At 40.9% G+C, this 24,090-nt stretch overlaps 1 long non-coding RNA gene across 2 annotated transcripts; it reads right to left on the bottom strand.

Annotated features, from left to right (window-relative positions):
* Window positions 1-24,090, bottom strand: LOC128850518 (uncharacterized). Of its 2 annotated transcripts, none has more exons than XR_008447935.1 (3): window positions 24,025-24,090; window positions 19,549-19,654; window positions 1-1,126 (listed from the first exon to the last, which is right to left on the bottom strand). It is a non-coding gene; the product is annotated as an uncharacterized LOC128850518 (long non-coding RNA). The 2 variants fall into 2 exon arrangements; XR_008447934.1 differs by lacking the exon at window positions 1-1,126 and adding an exon at window positions 9,368-10,341.

Raw genomic sequence — 24,090 nt, 5'->3', positions numbered from 1 at the left:
TGTGTGAAAGGGTTATAAGCAATCTGAAGGGAAAAAGGAGAGTGCAATCTCACAGTCTGTATTTAGTTTTGTTTCTCATCAGTGATCAACCCTGCTCTAATTTACACTCCCTTAAGTACATCTAGGCTGCAATCTAGGCTGTAACTCATGTGAGGAACAACATGGCATTCAAGATCCAAGTTTATTTTTCATTCCTTTCAGCACAGCTGACATAAAGCCTTATTCCAGATTGTCTCTTAACGTTCTAGGGAGGGATCATGTATTCTGGGCACAAACCCACTATTAAAACTCCTGTGTGGATGTGGCTGGTTAAAAGGGAAAGATGAGGTGAGGTATGAATATCTCTCCAAAACAAAACAGCAGAACTTTCCAGCCCTTCCCCAATATCCACATTCATTGGTGTCCTGCAAGGGTAGAAATTGTACCTTGGAGGATTCTTTGAAATCTCAGATTTTTGCAGATCTCCGTCCTGATTTGTTCTGAACATTACAGAAAAGAATGCTTGCTGTCATTGTGCGTGAAAAGGTATTTATATCATACAGCAGAGGCAGTAGACACATCCAGGAAATATGATACGAAGCAGAGAAGTTACTGGCAATAGTAAGTTGAGCTGTTCACTCAACCTACCTGAGAAGAAATAATACCTTTCGTGTACAGAAGGACAAAAAATATATGGTAATGCATCTGAGGCATGTTCTTAAGTAAACAGCTATTAAAAATAAAGCTGTTAAAAGAATGCAATGGTTGGACATTGAGTTTAATGCATTTGCCAGCGTTTCTACAGCAACACAGCAAATTAACTCTCAATCATGATGAAATAGTCTCCTGTTTTGACTATGTATATGAATTCAATTTATATGTCTTCCATTCTCCATCCTCTTTGACACTTTTCAGGGGAGGAGAATGAAGGAGGTGCAATCATTCATTTAACTTGACGAAGTAGCTGCTAAAGTGCACATGTATGGACTGACACTTCACTGCACTTGCAATACAGCTGTTATCTTCTAAAGGCGAATCAGCTGTTCCACAATGGACTTGATAGCTGCTGAACACTTCACCTTCCAGCTGGCTTCAAAGGGAACTCCAGTATCTTCAACATCCTTCCTCAGCTCCAAGATCAGGATCTCTAAAGACCAGGTCAAAAAAATACTTCAGCCTACATGTCACAGTTAAAACTCTGGGCCTCTTTGCACCTTTTTAAGAATACAGGAATTAAAATTATTTCTTGGCATATCATGTACCTGTTGCAAATATACAGTGCACATAAACACAAAACAAAGGAAGTGGTTACCACATTAGCACAGTATTTCTGAGATATGCTGAGCAGATCCCCCAACTCTAACTGAACAGGTTTTCCTCAGTCTTGGTAGTATTTAACTCCAGTCTGGCACACAGTCTAACAAGAGTTAGGGGCTTCTCACAAAACCAATAAGCATAATGGTGCATCTTCTAGAACAGGACCTTAGTCTACTGCTTTTCCTTACTGCCACACACTGACACATCCAGGCCCTGACAAACTTGCCTCCACCCACATGCTGTCCCACCAGAATAACTACAATTTGCTCTACATGCTTTCCACCAGGCATCACAATGGATGTCCTCCTCTGTCTGCCCTCATGCATTATGTAGAAGAGACATAACTGGTTGTATTAATGCTGGCTCAAAGTCACACATACGTGCACACACACAGACTCTCAGACAAATCCCTCTCTCTATTACAATAAATATCTCATAAAAAATTACATACCCTGAATGGATTCAGCAGCAAAATAACAGCTGTTGCATAGTTTAAGGGGGGTTTATTTTTAACTTATTAATATGCTGATCAGATTCTTGTAATCAGAAACAAGGGACATTAATCTCATAAAACATGTAAACTGTACTTTATCTAGGGGGGAGTAGCAAAGCTGTAGCTTAGTTCTTTTCTTTATTTCAGGAGATGAGAATACATCTGCTGAAGGGGGAGTTGAAAGTGACTGCAGGCGATGACAATAGGCCCAGAGCAGCAGAAAGAGATGAAGAAAGGAGAGAAAGCATTTCACCTTTGCGCCCATGGTTTAACTCTTTTCCTGATCTGCAGACTGAAAGCAGTTCCTGGTCACAGTTTGTGTGAGAATAGTTGCTGGATGCCTATATGCCCACCTCAGAAGAATTATTTTTACAACAGCTATATCTTCTAAACAGAAACAAACAGGAGGCCCAGAGATTTAGACCAGCACCTGTTAAAGAGAGCAGAACACTCTTCGGTGGTTACAAGTAAGTATTGTATAATAACATTGTAGATAAGGAGAAGAAAGGCTGGCCTCCTCACTTACATCCATGGACAATTTCTTCAGAAGACATGCAAAATCTGAGATATCAAATCTGAGATATTTTAAATAGACCTGGTAGGGATGACATAGTTATTTGGTGCTTTCTGAATATCATAGCTTCTGTATAGCAAACTGAACAAGACAGAAAAATTGAGGTACCTATGTTAGACAATCACCAATCTAGGAGAAGAAATAAAACAAAACAAGACAAGGCAGAGCTGCATTTTAAAATGAAACTCAACAAATGGTCATATTTTATTGAGCTAAGGACATTGGGTTCTTTAGATATTTTAACAGTTTAATCAATATACTTCACGTGCGTTAAATGTTTCAAAAACATGCATAGGGAGGTAGAAATGCAAAAGATACATGAGTTTGGTCAGTCAGGCTGCTTCCTAGTGGTGAAATACAATTAAAAATAATTGGATCTTCTTGGGCTTGTCATACATATCTTCTGAGGAAATAGGACTCTGGTCATCTCCATTACAGTCAATCAAGAGATGCATTCACAATGATGATTATATCTGGTTTAGACTGACCCAATAATATTTGTCATCTAATCTTACATGAATAGATGTAGTCACATGAAGTTAAATTTAGGGTGTCCATTCCAGTTATACGCACAAAAATAACATTTGCAGAGGCTTGGAGGCAACCAGGTAGTTATGACTTAACTGACAAGCACTGAGTTGATGAAGTTAACAACTAAAACTGATGCTCTTATTTTTCCAAAATATCAGGGCTTTTATTTAGCTGCAGCTTTTTTTTGTTCCCAGGACCAACCTGCCATAAATTACTTGCAAACTATGCGTTAGCTATCAAATTCATAAAGACTGGATATAAATTTCAGGTCTGTAGGAAACTTCTGGTTTAATAACCCTGCATAAAATGAGAACTTCGAGAAAGATGCCCCAGGAGTCATGAATTCTCTTTGAGATAAAGACACTTTTTTGCTTGCTTTTTGGTAGAGCATCTGTAGCCCTGGATTAAGCCCAAAGCTAGGCTTAACATCCAAACAGACAAATTTAGGCAGTCTAGGATTTGTCAGAAACCAAATGAACAAACTGTAAAATAACAATCCTGTACAAACTCTGCATCCTGCCTCTTTCTCCAGGAATCTGTTAGTGGTCAGAGACAAGATAAGGGATTGTATTTGCCTTTGGTATGATCTGCCATCCTTATGTTCTATCACATGGATACAAAGTGTGACTCTTGGTATAGCTGAGAGAGGAGTTTAACAGAAGACAGAACCAGCGCCCCTGAAGACAGTCAAAGACGTGGAGGCAGCTGTGGGCTGTACTACAAGCAACTAGAAACAACAGCTTCTGTAGTCCAATAATTCGTGTAATGGACTAGAACCTTTATCTGCTGTAGCAGAATTGTAGGATTGTCACCACCAAGTGCTCTGTGCTGCCCTGGTATTGCTCTTTGAATGAGAACTGTAGCCATAGTAAGGGAGTAGATAAAGCTTTAAGTTGAAGTGAAAAATTTGAACTGGAAATTTTTTTTCTGTGCATTTTCAAAGAAATGGTTTTATATGTAATAACCCTGCTAGACAGGTCATTTATCCACATTGGTCACTGAAATGAAAATCACGTGGCACCTACAAGTTTTGTTTGTACTTTTACTATTACTGCTCTTATTTATGCAGTGCTGGTTAATCTTATATAATATAATATAATGCCAACATTGTCATTAGAAAGAAAATGTTCTCAGATCTTGAAGCTCTAAACCTTTGGGAAAACCTGGTAGATCAGCAAACAAAGGTGCTCAGAGAAGAGTAGAAGATATTTAGGCTCAGACTTTGGGCTGTCACTTACTACTCTTATATTGATGAGCTCCAAATCTCTTGTATGAGATACAGTAACAACCAGTCTGACAGATGCTGCTAATGATATATGGAAGACAAAGCACTGGAGCTGGTGTAAGATGATTGCAGGAACGATGATCTCAGGAGTGATCTTCCTGCACAGACATTTCGTGGGTTGATAGCCAAACAGAAACTTTGAAAATGTTTTCACACATCAGGTAGAATAAAACAGGCCAGTGAGGATCCAAAGGATGTGGGAAGCAACTTGGACATTATTTGTGACTCGGACCAGAGAACTAAACACTAAGCTCTATTTTCTGAGTGCTAGCAACAATGGAATGATCACCATGAAAAAGAAGAAAGGCAACTGCAGATGGAGAAATATCATTGCATCTGTACCCTGCTAAAGCCATCTGCAGGCCACTTGTCCATTTTATTGTTGAACCATCTTGGTCCAAAGCAGGAACATTGTTTACAAGACATTTACAGACCTTGTGAAATCTAATCATCATTATCGTGAAACGAAAATGCAGAAATTCACAGAACTGAAGCAGTGTCAAGTTCATTAAAGCTAAAAGGTGCTCAGATGTGCAACAGAGGAGACATAAGCATTAATTTCCAGAACAGAGCTCCAGGTAACACTGTCCAATATAAGACAAAAATTTTGCATGGCTACAGGAAAATCATATTTCCTCTTCCTTGAAGAACAGAACAAATAGCAGATTGCAAAGCTAAATTGTATTACAGTGTACTCTGTACACCACGTGTGAGCTGCTCACTTTCAGGTTCACTGAAGATCTCGGTGAAGAAATTAAACATTTAAAATCATCTCCTGCATTCTGTGCTTGAAATAAAGGATACTAATCAGGCATAATCTCTGCTGAACACCCAGCAGGCTTCAGCAAGCTGACATATTTCTGATTGTTTCAGGAAGATGGAACTCTTGAATCAGACTCATTAGATTCACTGACTTTAATAATATGGCATAGGACACTCCCTTGGGCCTGATGCATGCAGCATACCAACTAGCCTGTGCATCTTTTTGAAGTGGCGGACTATTAGTACTGTGGCAGAAGACCAAAGGACGTTAAAACCTGTGCAATTATTTTTTTAAATTTGGACAAACACAGAAGCTTTCTCTCAGATCTTTCAGAAGCTGCAGAAGTTAACATGCCATCTAGATGTCCCTGAAGCACAACAACAGATACCAGCGGCTGCTGTTATGAGCCTTCTGCACCAAAAAGGCAAAATAAGACTTTAAACTCCAAAAAAAATGTCCATGTAAAGACATTCCAATCTTAAGCAAGCACAGTCACACAAAAGTCTTTTGAGATGTAAAACCAACATGCTGGGTCAGAAGTTGCGAGTGGACAGCTACTGCCAAAAACAGTTTGGAAATGCGATGGAATGACTTATCAGCATTATCCAAACCAGGCTTTTGAAATGGTGCTATGCCTGTGCCCATCACACTGCTGCAGGTTTATGTGTCTGCCACAGATTCACAATTGAATCAGGCTGTAGCAGCTGTAGTTTTATGTATACAATCAGAGAGACTGAGAAGAATGAGAAGAGCATTGTGAGCTTGTTCTATGAAGATTTTGAGAAGGAGAAGAGTTATGTCAGTGACTGAAAAATAGAGCTGGTATGGGCATTATCTGATGCAGATATCTAAAAGAAATATTTTACTAACATGGTCTCCCTTAACAGACATTTCTAACCCACAGAACATCTCATCCTAAGACAGACATCTCAAGTAGGTCACTAGGTTGTGTCCTAGAAAGATTTATTCCTTTCCATTGCCTATAAAATGCAAGCTAGATTATTAGCTCAGATTTAGGTATCTAGAATTAAGTGAGCTAAGATTTTTTTCATCATAAGAAGTTACGGTTATTTGCTTGGTTATTTAAACAAGGAATAAAAATGTTATGCTTGTGCCAAGAATCACTTTCTGACTAGTAATAAATTATAGTGTTATAATGCAAAAAGATAAGTTTCCTTAGACATGAAGAACACGGTTATCTCAATGCAGCTTTCATTCATTGAAGGATATAATGTCTAAACAAAGTCTACAAACATAAGTAGTGCAGAAAGCATCATTAGAACTTACTATATAAGTTGTATTAAAAGCTGAAATTTTAGCCTCATTGACTTTGTGTGATTAAACTACCTAGTCTCAGAATAATTATTCTGTGCCACTATTGCTACTTCAGACCTCTGGCCATTTTAATGTGGTGCATCTCCATTGGCTCCAGCATTCCTCTGTTAAATTACCCCACAATGAATCTGCCAATTTCCACAAAACTGGGAGACTCAGCTAATTATCAGAACATCCACCTTGCTTTGCATCATGAGTGTATACAGCTCCAGTGTTGGTCTTCTGTGGAATATCCTGCGTGGGCCTGACAGTGACAGACATTTTCAGCTGGGCAACTACTCCAACACCTCCATCTGAGGTTTTGTTCACTCATTTCTGTAATTATGAGCTTTTAAAAGACTTTTATTGGAGTGGGTATTTTGTTTGCACTATTGACTGATAAGCAATAGAGGATGCATGCACTCTACCTGAAGAGTAAAAGATACCATGCACAGCTCAACTTTGTGCTTCCAGTATCTTGCACACCAAGAACACAGAGAAGTTATGATTGCTTTTCCAGTTCATACACCTTCCAGTGAGATGGACAGAAGCCAGATACATAGCAGTCACCTGCAATGACTGTTTGAATACTTTATATAATTTTTTCAGTTTTGTTCTGCTTCTTACCACACGTATAAATATCTGAGCATGGGCATATTTTGTCTTAATACAAAAATCTGTCTAATGCAAAAATTAACACACCCTGTTTTCTAAATTTCCACTGGTATTTGAAGTAGGCACCAAGATGAATCATATTAGTCAGTCATTATTTGTCATCTTCATGGTTGCTGACATTTAAGTCAGGAGTTTCACGAGGAGGAAAAACATAAATGGCTAAAACATCAGCATCACTTTGTTCAACTTCTTGCTACTGAGTTCGCAAAGAAGCTGTCCAAAATGACAGCTTAGTGAACCTGAAAACAAGGGATAGAAAGTCTGTCTAGCATCTCTAAAAATCATGGGTTAAATAACCAGGCAAGAAAAAAGACTTATCTAATTGGAGCTCTGGCCACACATCTATTTTAAAGAGCAATTAATTTGTTTCCTTTGTTTGATAGCAATGAAGAAGCTAGCAAGGCTGTTCAAAAACAAAAGTAGTATCATGAATTAACAAGGGGACAGCTGCAGCTTGTTGCTTATTCAAAATTTGATCATGAACAACCTACAACTTGAAGATCAGAAAACAATTTTTTTTTGCTTAAAATGTTATTTCTACCTTAGCATATGGATGTGAAATCTGGAAATCCATCAGAGGTATAGGCAGATGTCTAAACGCCTTCAAAAGCAAATGACTAGAAAAATGCTAGATATTAAATGGAATGAATTTATAAAAATTGCTGAGATTCCTCATGCAATGAGTCTTTATCTCTAAAATTATCAAGTAAGAAAATAGAATTATCTGGAGTATGAGTTAATAATTAAATCAGAGCATCTGCCATTGCAAGTGTGTTATGAAATGCTGTGAAAAAGCACATTGAACAGGTTTTAACTGATAAAACTGTCAGAATGCACAGAGACTTTGGAAATTGCATCCCATAGCTGAAAACAATGATTGAACAGTCTTTATGACACAACTGTTGTTTCTTATGGCACAAAAGATTGAGATTCAAATCATGGAACAAAAAAACCCAGAACCTACTGTATTACTAGACCAAGCATGTTACCACATTCAACAGAGAGAAAACTCACTTAGAAATTTGTTCTCACAGGTTTGCTGACAAACTTGAAGGTAAAATATGTTCTCAGAAACATTGATCAGCTCACAAGTCAGTTGTGAATAGAAAAGCAAATACTTTTTTTTTCTGCAATGAATAATTTTTCTATTTCTATCTCTAATGTAGGCCAATGCATGCTTTTTCACCAATCATAGTATTTATCCTTTAATTGAATAATGGACATTGGTTTTTAATGCCTTTTTTTCTTTCAACAAAATGGAGAATGAGACCAAAATGGTAATAAATAGCAGAGAAAAAAAATAACATATTGTTCTGATATGGAATGGTAATTAACCTAAAATATCAATACTATTTCTTTTAAATGCATCACAGATGTTAATATTTTGGATTTTAGTATATATATCTGCATCATTGGTTGTTCTGGAAAAGCTAAAATAATCTATCATTTTCCCACCCTTCCTAATAAGAAGTGTGAACACTTTGATTTTTTAATTAAATGTTGGAAATCTATGAGATCTTTGAGATTTATACAGCATATTTGGCAGCCTTTTCATATTTACTTGGACTGTGAGTTATATTTTTATATATGCCTTTGTCAAATTAAGTTTGTAAACTACTTTTTATTTTAGCAAGTCTTTTTCTTAGACATGAATCAGAGACTTATAATGTCAGAGGACCTATTCTCTTAAAGTTTGTATAAATTAGGAATAAGCCACTTACTTAGCTTAGGAATAGCTTCACTGAAGTCAGCAGAGTCACAGTGACGTAAAAACAGCAAGAGGAGAATAGTGTCCAAGGTATCCGAAACAACTAAAGGATGTGAGTAAAATCACTCCTGGCAGTCAACAGTTTCAGATTGGCCCTGTGAGTCTGGCTGGAATTGACCCGAATTCAGCTTATGTTCCATTCTGCCCTGAATGAGACTTCTGGCTTGGCCCATCATATAATTGAGAGTAAACCACAGCATGTGGACTTGGACGCATGTCCAGCCTCAACTCTCCTAGTGTTGGATTCTTCTCATTCAGGAGATTGGTTCCAGATTCCTTGTAATTTAGGCTATTTAATATCTGCTATTTAATATCTGTTATTTTTATTTCTTTGTCTCTCATTTCAGACTTCAGAAAGATATTTGGAAAAAAAACAGAGGGAGTCAAACAAATCTTTACATATTTATCCCAACATCAGCCAACATTTGTAGGAAGATGACAGATAAAATAAGTGGGTGGGAAACAGCTGCAGGGTAATGTTTAAATACACAGGGCCAATCAAAAGTCAGACACTGTTACAAGGAGTGGGTTTCCATGCTCATACAGCAAAGTACTTCCTGAAACCATCCAGGCCTGACAAGCCAGAGCTAGTTGCAAAGGATTTTCTGCTGTCTGCCACAAGTAGGTCTTTGTGCTCTTTGTAAGGCGAGCTGCTTTTGACCTCCCTGTGCCTGTTCTCTCCATGGATATCTCCCACTGGAAGCAGCTCTTCTCGAGCAGCAGTTGTGCACCCCAGGACCTGCAATCCAGGTAGCTCGTAGCAAAGTGAAGGTGAATTAGAAAAGAACTGTGAGAACAATTAAAGCACCAGAAAATATGCCTGATAGCTTAAATAAATCAGCTCTTTCTCTGATAAAAAAACACGTTAATGGGATGACTTAATTGATTACAGCCACCTATAAAAAATTGATAATCAAGAGTTTTTGATCTGGAAACAAAGACCTATCAGGGTTTAACATCTACTGAAGTTGAGGGTAAAACAATTTAGAGTAGAAAAAGAGGCAGGATGATTAACTGCCAGACAAACACCAAAGTTGGATTTAAAGATTTGCACTGAATTTCTCCCCCAAATACTGGATTTTTTTTCTTAGTGGATAGGCTGCAGTTTAAGCAGGAATTAATTTTAGGAAGTTCAGCTTCATGCATTGCAATAGGAATCAGAATAAAAGATCAAAACAGGCCCTTCCAATTTTGTCAATAAGAAGTCCAGTAATAAGTAGCTAAGCTCACATTCCAGACTCCTGAGGACATATTGCAGGCAGGAACGTGACATGACTTTCCAAAGGCTGCATGACAAATCTATGCCCAGAACTGAAAAGAGACCCCAGGATTCCTGACTGGAATGTTCTTTGTTCCTACTGTGCTTCTATCCCTCCTCCCTTTGCTTCTTTAAAGCTCTCATCCCCTTCCTGTCCTGCTCCCTTTATGCTTTTCTCTGTGCTTGCCAACAGGTTCCGTCCCTAAATGGTCTCATCTCTACCCCTCCTCCCACCCTCCCTCGTTTCTGTGGAGCCTCTTGAGCACTGCACTGACGTCTTCTGCACTGACGTCTTCTGCAGAAGGATTGGGCGGGTGTATGTCCTAGCTGGGGCAGAGTGCTGTTGACAGCATTTTCCAGGAAGCAGCCGTTGCTGATAAAGATCTGATGAAGGAAGCACAAGAAAAAGGAAGATTACTCCTGGCCTGAAGGTCAGAAATTGGGACTAAATGGCTATGCCAAAGAGGCTGAGGGCTGTAGTCCTTCCCCACCAGCCGCCATCCCCAGGCGTGGGACTCGGCCAACAACAGCAGCAGGTACAGCAGCGACAGCAGTGCAGAGCTGCCTCACCAGATGAGTGACACAGGGAACTACGACTGACAAGAATAATCATTTAAAACCTCTTTGGTCATCTGTCTAGGTGTCATGGGGCACTCTCCATTACCACTTGAGAAGTCAACCCATGGCTGACACCAGCTCAATCATTTTACTGTACTCTTACAACAGGGAGTTGCTTCTCTGAGCATACAGAAATGAGGATGAACCTAGGAGTAGCTTCAAAATTGGCCCTCATAATTTTCCCAGTTTCTTCTTACCAAAATATTCTGCAGTATGTATTTAAAATGTCAACCTTGTCTATTGCTTTAGGCAGTCACTTTTCCTCTGTTTCCAAATCCTTAGAATAGTTCTGTTCAAAAGAAGACCATATTAATAGCAACCTCTGTATTCCCTCTGGATGCTCTCAAGTCTTACTGTTTTTTAATCTTTGCAGAGCTGAAAAAAACAACCCCATCATGTGATGTGAATACCAGTTTTTTTAAATTTCTTTATGGATATGACTGGTTAGCAGTTCTGCAAAAATTAAAAAAAACATTCAATCAAACTAGATCTGGAAAATGTGCATCATGATATGATTAACAGGGGATTCAAAAGAGAAGATAAAACTAATATTCCTGACATCCATAGAGAAGTAAAAATCTACAGAATAAGTGTAGTGCTATTGACTTGCTATCTAATAACAGTGAGAGATAAAACAACTTCATCAAAACTTGGAATGCATCAGAAGCAGAAAGATTAGGTTGAGATGGCTGGATTTCCAGATTGCAAAGAAAAAGAGTATGTTCAGTTTTTCTGAAAATACAGAATAAGTAATACTGTTAAAACAGAAAACAGAACAATTTGTTTTGGATATAGGCTGCATACTAATATTCATGGTCAGAAGGATGGAGAGGAATAAGTTTCTCTTGTGGCCCTGGTGAGCAAGAAGGACCTACAGCATATGACATTTAGAACTGCAGTCTGTAAGCAGAGTCACTTGTGTATCATTTACAATCTCTAACTTCATTTTTCTCAGGATGCATTACAGATGCAGTCAAAACTCCCTTCTTTGAGGTTTTTTTCATCTTGCTCTTCAAGTGTATTTTTCCCTTCCAGTTCCAGTTTATTATATAATAGAATATTCTACCCCAGGAAAATAGTTTTTGTTCTTCTTGTTTGCTACTTTTCACTCCTTTCTGAAAAGACAGTCTTCTTTTGGAGGAAAACACAGTAAAACAGAAAATGACAGGCAGGAGAGATGCTTAGTGTTGCATCTTTTGAATAAGTTCCAAGATAGTGCCATGGACTTGGTCTGTGACCACAGAAAGTCTTTACCATTTGGTGTGACACAGTACGAGGCAATAAAGCTCTTCAATTGCTAATAATTCTCTTCCCTGGTAACTTCCTGTATTTCAAATTGTTGTTCTTCAACAATGGGGCACAAGGACAATGTTTTCACAAAAGCCTGTAAATACCTCAGGCTTCTCTGTTTCCTGGTGACTAGAGTCCTCACCCAGGATTCTCCTTTTTTTTCTCATTCCAGATCACTGAAATTGAAGCATTTGTTTTCTCTTACTACAGTCAAGGCATAATCCTTTTCTCCCCAAAATTTCACCCCAATTTTTGACCTCAGTGAAAGCAGCATGAATAACAGCTAGGAGGTACTTCCATCAGACTCAACTTCAAAATGGAAACCAAAAACCCAATACTTGCTTTAATGCAGCTGCCCAGTTTACCCTCGTTGAAACAATAACAAAAAAGGGTTTTATACAAAGATAATCCCCTAGTATTTGTTCAAGCAACTGCCAACCTGAAGCTGTGCAAAAGAAGGAAGAATCAATCTCATTGAACAGTGAGCTGTTAAATAAATCCACCATGAGGATGATACAGACTGAGTACCAAGTTGTGGCGTCCAATTTGTGCCTTCTAGGAAAGGCTGGGACCTTTGAGATACAAGCTAATTTGCAGGTGGCAGGGCAGTGTGGTGCATGTGCTGATTCTCCAATATGAGCAGAAGACTCCAACAGTTTTACACATCATGTGTGCAGCACCTTCTGCACACATAGTGTCTCTACCCATCCTAAACATCAATTACCACCATTGCTTGGTCTTTGTGCATTCAGCATATTTAAGGAGAAAAAACATCAATCAACACTAGCCTTGCTGCAGTGTATGACTTCATCACAACCTTCATGACACCTTTAGCAAATGAATATTGTATAAACAGCAGGGTAAATTTATCTTTAACAAGTGATGAGTTCTTAGTTTTGGACCAGACTATTTTAATTGAAGGGGGAGATAGCTACCATATTCTTGACATAGTGCTTTTCCCTGTAGTGCCGTATCTTATTAACAAGACACAAGGACATGCAAGGTTAGCGCTTCCTCCATGTCGTCACACAGTACAGCACTTGATTGTCCTAGCTACATTTTTACTTTCCCAACCGAGACTCACGGAGTTGAATTACATGTTTTCTTGAGCAGCATCTGTGCAGCAGAAATCTTCATCCTCCAGAAAGGCTTGGGAAGGCAGACTGCTTCCTTACACATGGTTGCTTTTGTCTGCACATAAATCAGCCCCTGAGAGGCCTCAACAAAAGCAGTGTTGATTCAAAGGGAAGTGTCTTGGTCGAATAGGAGGGGCCAACTCTTCTAAGTCCAGCTGAGAAAAACAGTGAGCTGGGAAAAGACCAGGAACCCAGAATTTTGTAGTTCTAAAATTTTCAAGGTGTTTTTTTGTGATAATGTAACTTCCTCAACAGACAATTCCACAGGAAATTACAGAACATTTTCAGGGTGTATTGTCTAACTGCAAAAGATGGGCATCATGCATTGCAGAATATTACAGGTGCAGAAGAAGAATCCCACAGGAGAAGGAGAGAAGGGAGAAAAGCACAAGGGAGAAACTTGCAGTATTAGGCAGTTCCTCACAGGCAAACTCTGATCTCATGGGATTTCAAGGAGTGTTGTCTATTACTTCTATTGCAGCAAAATTATTATTTCACAGCTCTCCAGGGTGTCACAAAATATTTCCAATTCTTTGGAACATCCAAGGGTTCCCTGCCATACGTCAGTCACGGACCAAACCAATGAGACAATACGTCTAGCAAACACCCTCGGAAGAAAGATTATTTGTAGCAGGAAAGAGGTGCCTGGGGAAGCACTGGAGGTCAATCTGCATTCACCACACGCATGTGAAATCTCAGCTGTCCTCTCTCTGAAGAACAGTTGCTTCACTAAAAGTCTGTTTAGCTTAGCAGGAGTCCCTGCTTTCCATCAAGGATCATGGAGTAAAGTCTTGGCATATAGCAGGGAAAATTTGTCTTCCAGATATAGCAGAAACTGCTTCTAGTCCTCACGTATTCCAACCATTTAGAGCTGCTTTAAAAAAAATCCTTAACTGCTATTTCTTTATTCAAAGCATCTGAGTCACTATCAAAGAAGTCAAAGATGTTTACAGGGTCTTTGGCATGCACAGAACTGATTTCACTGTTTTCCTTTTCAGCCTCTAGTTTTTCAGCAACTGCCTTGGCAGTACCTTTAGGTGGATGAGCCTCAACTGTTGCAGCTTACAGCAGCCCAGTTTGCATGACCTACTTAATTGCTTGAAATTCAGAGGTATTGAGCACCTGGGACTCCAGTGGAATTTAATGAGAGCCGTGGCTGCTTCCTTACCTCTAAAAAGTGAGGCCCAGAGGACTTCTTCTGAAGATGTCAATCGTAATCCTCTACCTTGACTTCCCATATTATTTCCAAACAAGCATCTATCATTCCCTGTGCTGGTGGGTTTAGCTTTTGAACGTTAAGTCTTCTAGTTGAAGGCATCAATTTTAGTCCAATTTTGTCTAGTTTAAAATGGACAGGGATTATATTACTTTGTAATTCCCGCTTAACTTTGTTCTACTCTATATCAAATATGAATTATTGACAGAGTCACCCCAATCTGTCACATTTGATGAGACACACATACCATGGGATACATTAAATGGAGAATATAAGCTTATAAGCATATGCCAGTGAATCTGAAAAAGAATTAATTTCTAATTCAGTGCATGAAACAAACAACAATGAAGAACATTATGAAGCTTTGTGACTTAAAAGTATTGCTAATAATGAAAGGTTTCAGGGATGTCTAACAGGGTAAACTAGATTATCTTGTAAAAAACTGCTTAAAAACAAACAAATGCACAAACACACACATACAGTTCAAGTAGAAAATATGGAGTAAGGACGAGATTCCAAGGCTTTTAGTCACACTAAATGGTACCTTCCCATCCATGAATGACCCTTTTGAACCAATGGGACTGTTTGTGGAACAAAATACTAGTCAGCTCAGGAATAAAGCAAAAGAATTCAGAATCGAGCCCAAAATTCAAAGTAAATAGGAAATTCCAGCAGCATATCTCACAGCAGTCAACATGAAAAAAGGTAAGCATTCTCCAGAGGTTCACATACTAAGATACTGCAGCCATTCCCACACAGCAGAAAATAACGGCAATATCCCATATGAGTGTTAGTAAGTCATCTTTACTGTGTATTTGCATCTAGGTGTTGATTAGATAACCCAACAGGCAACAGGGACTGCTCTGCTAGGTTTGTAGTACTAGATAATGCCTGCTCCAAGGAGGTAATGATCCAGTAGCATAGCCAGACAAAAGCATATACAGAACAAGTGGACATGCAACATGGTTATATAGAGCTAGCAGCAGAACTAGAAACAAAATTTTCAGATCTAATGCAGTGTATAATTCCTACTTGTCACTGCCACATGTCTTACATGATGACCACCACTACGGTGCTTCTCAGACACTGTACAAATATTGCCAGATGATCAGTGAGGAACTACCTGGCTCATTACGTATCCCTTTGGCCTTGGCATTGCAAGATTTTGTTTACAGACCCTTTACATATAGAAGTGTTTCACAGCCATTGCCTGATGGATAAGGAGTGGATTTGACTCTGCTACGTGGCTGCCTAGCTACTAGGCATTGTAGTGTCAGGTTGTGAAAATCTTAGGTCAAACCATACTAAGAAAGTAAACAATGGCATAAATTACTGTAAAAGATATAGAGAGATGGTCTATAATGAAGAAAGACAGAACACATGAACACATTATCAAGGACTGGAACAGGTTGCCCAGGGACGTTGTGGATGCCCCATCGCTGGAGGTGTTCAGGGCCAGGTTGGATGGGGCCTTGGGCAGCTTGGTCTAGTGGGATGTGTCCCTGCCCATGGCAAGGGGGTTGGAAGTGAATGACCTCTAAGGTCCCTTCCAACCAAACTATTCTATTATTCTATAATTCTATGATTAAGGCACGAATTAAACTACAGGCTAAACCACAAGTGACCTATCTATAGGGTCAAGTGTGTTTTCCCTCTTCTATCAGTTGTTCACTGTAAACATAAAATATTAGCTCAGGTAACCCCTCCTCCCATGCCTTCTTGGAGTAACTTTGATAGAATTGGGGATCTTGGTAAAATTACAAGGGTTTTCTGTATTGTGAGAAAAAAAGCAGAGAAATGGAATTTATTTTTAAAAAATGCTACTTGTGTACAAATGCTACTGAAATCATAGAATGTATATTAATTATAAATTAACATGAGCGATTTAGCTTGCCCACTTTAAGGAGAGAGAACACTGAAACTAGAAAAGCCTCCCTGAGCTACTGAACTTGCTCCTCTTTGCAGAATTCATCAAACTGACTGTAATTAACTAAGCAGTAATTAAAAGCTTCAGAAAGAAGGTTGTACTACAGTTGTGTAGAGGAAAAGCTTATCACAACTGAAGCATGGTATTTTCATACCCAGCAAAAATCAGTAGCAGTGAAACAAAAACTGAAAGCAACTACAGGTACAAACAGAAAATGAGGAGAGTAAGATCAGTGAGACAGCACATCTAAGATACAAAGAAATGACACTCTTATTAGTGGTTCAGAGGAAAGCCAACAATAATGATGACTGATTCCATAAATAAAACCAGTTTTATGGCCATTTTCAGTGGCAATTCTTTTCTCACTAGAAGGAAAAAGAAACAGCAAACCAAACTTCTTGCCAGCAGGTATGATGAACAGAGCATAAAGGTAAGTATGGGTAGGTGAACAGGCAGCAATCCATGCTAAGTTTACCTGTTTGACCATGGATGCTAGTAGTGTTACCTTCCACTGAGCTATAGTCCAAAAAGTAGCTCACTGCTGATGTAAAACATGTTGCTGAGTTCCCAGAAAGGGGGAGTCCCATTGCTGTGTTGCTGTCTAGCTGATGTACCTTAAAAGCAGTTGAAACTCCTTCATGTAAAATAAGGTTCAGACAGTGCCTCACAAGAAATTCCTGAAAAGCTCACATTGTACTTGAAAAACAAAGATGGTACCTTCTCCTGTCCAATGACAGTCAAAGGATGTGCCATGGACTTGAGACACAGATGACCACCCTTTCCTGCTCATTGCAGACTTCATTCTGTAGGACAGTGACAATACAACATACTATGAAGAGTGCCAGAATGCAGACCACAACAGGGCATCTTCTTCCTACCAATACCTCTCAAGTTTTTGACACTTTCTTCAAAAGGACACACAAGTGTGTCTTTCCAGAATTTCAGCTTTTTTAGAGGGCTTGACTTCAGGCACACCAGGCTCTTCTAGTGAGAGTGGTACAGCAGGAATCCTACTTTTTCTTCTCACCAGAGTGGGAGCTTTGAGATTCAGCTCCTGCTACTTGGGTTCAGAAGCTCTAGAACAGATAGACTGCCAACACTCCCTTGGTTCCTGTAGAGACCACATATAGCATATACTCTCAGAGATGCCCCCTTGCAAGCCTCACAGGGCTCTTCACAGCTATGCCTGATCCCCTTTTCTATTCTTCAGTTATTTTCATCTCATATTAAGGCCTTTGGAGTTTTATTCTCTGGCTTCCCCAAAACAGCCCACCGTAGCTGCTTACTCTAAATCTTCAAGTGTTTTCACTCCCTGCTCTGTGACTTCATGCTGGCATTCACCATCATCAACTTCACAACTCAATCTCTTCCTATGCCACAAGCCCTTTCTTCACTACATTTTCAAAAAACTTCTTTTGTATTAAATGCTAAGCCAAACTAATGACTTCTGTTCAAGCTCGATTTATCAGAAGACTAATCAGACAACAATTTAATTGACATGCTGATGAAGAGACCCTTGAAGTTTCATCAGAACAGGTTACCGGCATTACTACAGCTTCTTTTTCCTGCTAACAGAGCTACTGAAAGCTATTAGAAGTACTGTGTGCTGTTCTCTGCTAGCTTAGTTTCCTCATTTGGAAACTTCATATCTTTTCTGCAGACAGCTTGTAGCTCTTCCTCCCCAGTTCTGGACAGACTTTATTTGAGTGAGAAGGAGAAAAATAATAAAACAGCACAGTAACAATGACCCCTCCCCTTTATTTGAATTTCTCATCTCTCAAAGCTTTGAATACAGTTTAGAAAAGGTGGTAACCTTTTAAAATTAGTTTTGCCTTCTCTTCCTGTGCAGCAAAAATGACCTAAAGAATCCTTACCTCAGGACTAACTAAATTGCACCCATTAATGAGCTCTGTAAGGTACACACATTGTAGGCTGGTGACTTTGCCCTGTTTTCTGATCAGGATAATGACTACATCTTCTTTCTATGACTCTTCACAACACTGTCTAAATGTATAATATTACAATAGGGACATGAATTTCTGTTGCTTAACTGGATAAGAAATATTCAGTGGCAGTTATACCCTAATAATAAATGACGTCAAATAACACAAGAAATTCACTACCAGAAACTTCAAAAAATCCTTATTTATGTCAGAATTTTGATCATTATAGTGCTCATGCGTAACTAACTACAACATGCATTATGTTGAAACAAAGTATTGATTGCCAGGTATCTTCTGGTTACAATGTTCTTCATTCAAAATTTGTCTTGAACTTATTTACCAAAAAATGTCTTGGAAAAGCAAAATTACTTGCATATTCTTCCTACCAGCAGTTCTGCACAGCAAATTCATGGAAAGACTGACTTATAAGGTGCCTATCCATTTCCTCCAGGTCCTCAACATACCTGTAAAATTCCTGGCTGACATAAGGCTAAGGTTTAAAAATGTTAGGTATCGATGCTGCACTTCCGCCTTCTCGGCCCCTGTATGATATCCAGCCCAAAATAAGTGCAGAAGACATTATCATTACCATTGCTTGGTAACATCCTTAAAGGGTAAAAGTATGAAAGGCATAAGGCATAGACTCATGGCAGCCTTTCACCAATGAATTTACTCCAGAAAGCAGTGGTTCTACATCTATAGCAAAGGAAAACATATAGCAGCAAGGTGGCTTTGAGAAGTTCATAAAGAAGACAAGACCTGCACCATCCAGAGACCAAGCTGAAACCTGGAAATTAGATGAGAAAAACTCACTTATTCATAGCTCTTCCAAAAGGGTGCCATAAATGAGGTCTTTAGAGTCAACTTCAATCAACTGTGAACATGGTTTCCTCTGCAAAAAGCCTGGCTCCCAGGTTTTCACAACACATTCTGTAAATTGAACCTATATTTAATTCATTTTTCCCTTCAGACTACAGGGTATTTAGCCATCTGTGACATGGTTATGCCAGTTACCAGATTCCCTTCACTGCTCTGAATGCTGACAACTCAATAAAGTCTAATTGACGACCTTTTTAAAAGGCCCTAGGTTAAGAATAATTAGCACAGAAATGAATAACGCTCAAGATTCTACTGATGTAGCAATTTGATCAAATTCAGCATAACTTAGGGAAGATATATTGAGTAGCAGTATAAAGAATGATCACATTTATTGCAAGACAAACACACAACAGATATTTTATATTTATATACTCACATTCCTTATTAATTGAAGATTTGCCTCAGGAAAAAAAAAAAGGTGTTGTGAGGAAACTAGAAATCCTTTAATTAAAGATAATTTAGAAAGTAAAGAAAATATTTGTACTGTTAAGGGTCAAGACAGAAAAGAGTCATGTAATACCGAGGAAAGAAGCTAAGTAATAAATGTATGGAAAAACTCTACATGTAGAAATAAGTACTTACCAAGAGTCCCTTGCATGGGCATGTGTGTGTGTCTGTAAATAATCATGTATTCCTGTGAGGGAATCTAGGTAGTGAGGCAGAAAGGGAGGCTGGCAAGGATGGCTTCCTAAAACAAGGATCAGAAAGAAAAAAGGAGGACCAATGAGTCTATGCTGACCTTCTTTCTTAAAGCTGCCAAGCAGAAGTCATAGGGAAGCACACCCTAAGTACATGTACTGAGATCACAGAATCACCAGATTGGAAAAGACGCCCAGGATCATTGAGTCCCACTATTCCTATCAACCACTAAACCATGCCCCTGAGCATCTCATCCACCTGTCTTTTAAATACCTTCAGGGATGGTGACTCCATCACCTCCCTGGGCAGCCTGTTCCAGTGCCCAATGACCCTTTCTGTGAAAATTTTTTTTCCTGATGTCCAGCCTAAACCTCCCCTGGCGCAGCTTGAGGCCATTCCCCCTTGTCCTGTTCCCTGTCACTTGGAAGAAGAGGCCAGCTACCTCCTCTCCACAACCTCCTTTCAGGTAGTTTTAAGGAGCAATGAGGAATCTCCTCAGCCTCCTCTTCTCCAGGCTAAAAGACCCCAGTTCCCTCAGCCACAACTTGTAAGACTAGTTCTCCACCCCCTTCACCTGCTTCGTTGCTCTTCTCTGGACACTCTCCAGAGCCTCAACATCCTTCTTGTAACGAGGGGCCCAGAACTGAACACAGTATTCGAGGTGCAGTCTCACCAGTGCTGAATACAGGGGCAGAATAACCTCCCTGGACCTGCTGGTAACACCGTTTCTGATACAAGCCAAGATGCCATTGACCTTCTTGGCCACCTGGGCACACTGCTGGCTCATGTTCAGTCGGCTGTCAACCAAGACCCCCAGGTCCTTCTCCTCCGTGCAGTTTTCTAGCCACTCTTCCCCTAGTCTGTAGCACTGCATAGGGTTGTTGTGCCCCAATCATAGGACCTGGCATTTGGCCTTGTTAATCCTCAAGCCACTGGTCTCAGCCCAGCGGTCCAGCCTGTTCAGATCCCTTTGAAAAGCCTCCCTACCCTCCAGCAGATCGACACTTCCACCCAGCTTAGTGTCATCCGCAAACTTACCTAGGGTGCATTAGATCCCCTCATCCAGGTCATTGATAAAGACATTGAACAGGGCTGGACCCAGCACTGAGCCCTGGGGGACACCACTTGTAACTGGTCTCCAGCTGGACTTAACTCCATTTACCACCACTCTCTGGGCCCGGCCATCCAACCAGTTTTCAACCCAGGAGAGTGTGCGCCCATCCAGGCCAGAGGCTGACAGTTTCTGAAGCAGAATGCTATGAGAAACTGTGTCAAAGGCTTTACTGAAGTCCAAAAAGACTACATCCACAGCCTTCCCCTTATCCAGTAGGTGGGTCACTTTGTCATAAAAAGTGATCAGGTTAGTTTGGCAAGACCTGCCTTTTGTGAACCCGTGTTGACTGGGCCTGATCATCCGGTTCTCTTGCATGTGCTTCATGATAGCACTCAAGATCACCTGTTCCATGCCTTTTCCCAGCACTGAGGTCAGACTGACAGGCCTGTAGTTTCCTGGGTCCTCCCTCCGACACTTCTTGTAGATTGGTATAACATTAGCCAGCCTCCAGTCCAGTGGAACTTCCCCAGTCAGCCAGGACTGCTGGAAGTAGATGGAAAGGGTTTTGGCAAGCACGTCCGCCAGCTCTCTCAATACTCTTAGATGGATTCCATCAGGCTCCATAGACTTGTGAGTGTCTAATTGGGCAAGTAAGTCTCTAACCACCTCCCCTTGGAACGTGGGAGCTTTGTTCTGCTCCTCTAACTCCTAGGTATGTACACACAAGGAACAACTTTCCTTACTGCTAAAGACTGAGGCAAAAAAGGCATTAAGTACCTCAGCCTTGTCCTCATCCTTTGTCACAGTTGTTCCCTTTGCATTCAATAAGGACTGAATATTCTCCCTGGTCCTCCTTTTATTGTTAATGTATTTATAGAAAGATTTTTTGTTATCTTTCACCGACTTGGCCAGTCTGAGCTTTAGTTGGGCTTTAGCCCTCCTGATTTTTCCTCTGCATGATCTCACTTGCTTCCTGTAGTCTGCTCAAGACACCCGTCCCTTCTTTCAAATTTCATAGATATTCCTCTTCTTTTTGATGTCCGCCCATATCTCCCTGCTCAACCAAGCTGGTTTTTTTATTCCACCGGCTAATTTTCTGGAACATGGCAACAGCTTGCTCCTGAGCTGCTAGGATTTCCTTCTTGAAGAGTATCCAGCCCTCACATGCTCCCTTGTCCTTAAGGACTGTCTCCCATGGAACTTTATCAGCCAGCCTTCTGAACAGTCCAAAGTCTGCCCTCTGGAAGTTCAATGTGGCCATTCTGCTACCCTCACTCCTCACCTCACCTAGAACTGAGAATTCTATCATCTCAAGATCACTTTGCCCCAGGCATCCTCCAACCGTCACATCCCCAACAAGGTCTTCTCTGTTCACAAACAGTAGGTCCAGGAGGGCACCTTCCCTCCAGTTGTGTGAGGCTCTTCCACCAGTTGTGTGAGGAAGTGGTCATCCACACACTCCGGGAACCTCCTAGACTGCTTCCTCTCCACTGTATTGTACTTCCAGCAGACATCCGGAAGATTGAAGTCTCCCACAAGGACAAGAGCTAATGAATTTGAGTCTTCCCCCAGTTGTTTATAGCAGAGCTCATCAGCTGCTGCTTCTTGGCTGGGTGGTCTATAACAGACTTCCATCACAATATCTGCCTTCTTGTGGGCTCCTCTGATTTTTACCCATAGGCACTCAATCCTGTCATCACCATAATCAAGCTCAAGGGTATTGAAGCACTCTCTAACATAGAGGGCTACCCCAGCACCTCTCCTACCTTTCCTGTTCCACCTGAAGAGTTTATATCCCACCATAGCAGCACTCCAATTATATGAGTCATCCCACCACATTTCCGTAATGGCAACTACATCTTTGTCTCCTTGCCCTACAATAGCTTCCAGTTCCTCCTGCTTATTGCCCATGCTGCATGCATTGGTGTAAATGCACTTCAGCCGGGGTGATAATCCCTCCAATCTCATAAAGGGAATAGTGTTCATTCCCAAATAACTGGTACTTGGATTGTCTAACCCATCAGTGCCAGTTACATCCTGTCCTTCACCAGATGCTTGCACCCACTTGCTCTGTATTGATACACTAGACAGTACTGACCAGTACACCATCTCTCAGGCACTGGAGTTCCACTTCCAGGCTCACTCCTGACTATCCTGGTTTCATCCCCCTCCCCCTTCACATCTAGTTTAAAGCTCTATTTATGAGCGCTACTAGATTTTTGGTTAGGATTTTTGTACCCCGAGGAGACAAGCGTGCCCCACCCCTGGTAAGGAGGCCTGGAGGTGCATGGGCCAGTCCATGATAAAAAAAACTAAAGTTTTGCTCCTCACACCTGGTTTGGAGCCAGGTATTAATTGACTGATTCTTCATGGGCTCCCCATCTTCATTCCTTATTGTTGGAATGAAGGTAAACACTGCTTGTGCCCCAGAGCCCTTCACCATTTTCCCCAGAGCCCTGAAGTCCCTTTTAAATGCCCTCAGCTTCCTCCTCTGTGTGTAATTTTTGCCTATTTGGAACACTAGCAGAGGGTAACAATCTGTGTGTTTCACCAGAGAAGTTTTCTAGTGATGTCTTTCACTGAGGCCCCAGACAGGCAGAAGACCTCCCTGTGCAGTGGGTCCAGTCTACCCACAGGGCCCTTTGTTCCCCAGAAGGGAACCCCCCAAGACAATCACTCTTCTCTTCTTTTTCTCAGAGTTTGTTTTGATGTTCTTTTGAGGATGGTGCAGCCTAGGGAATGTTTCTAGGCTGTGGGAGCCATCCTCTTCATCTGCGTGGATTGATTCCACTTGCAGTGCTTCATATTTGTTCTGCAAGGGAACCTGGGTAGTTGTTGTGTGAATGGGGACAATAGGCATTCTGCTCCTGGCAGGAACTTGCAGCCATGCCCCATCTTTTTTCTCCTTAGTCTAACAGTTGGTGGATGGGTAGTTCACAACCGTGCTGGTTCTGGCAGCCTGCTTAGTTTGTGAGAGGGCGCTGCTCCATTGGTCTATTTCCCTCTCACACGCCCTGATAGTCCCCAGTCTAGTTCCTTCCTCCCTTAGCTCTGACACCAAGCAGAGGAGTTCCCCGACGCGAGCACAGCTTCCACAAGTGAACTCGGTACCGCTGGTGCGATTCAGTGTGGGAGGGGGGGCACGCCCTGCCGCCCAGTGTCTGGGTGGCTGCATGCGCCCACTCAGGCTCCGTCTGGGTGGCTGGATCCACCCTGGCTGGTGCAGCACCTGGAGCAGCTTTAATTTTATGCCGGGTGTCCACCATGGTCCTCGGTCCCTTCCGGCCGGCCTCCAGCCCCTCTCTTTGCCCTCCCTGCTCGCCCTGCCCACTCGAACTGCCCTGTTTTTCTAACGCGCCCCGCACCTGTTTGCCACGCTCCGGGTCGGGGTGCTACCTAGTGGCCATTTAAATCTCCCGCGGTGGCCGCCG

The sequence above is a fragment of the Cuculus canorus genome, chromosome Z (assembly GCF_017976375.1).
Source record: "Cuculus canorus isolate bCucCan1 chromosome Z, bCucCan1.pri, whole genome shotgun sequence".
NCBI lineage: Eukaryota > Metazoa > Chordata > Aves > Cuculiformes > Cuculidae > Cuculus > Cuculus canorus.
This window is presented reverse-complemented; position numbering and strand designations above follow the sequence as displayed.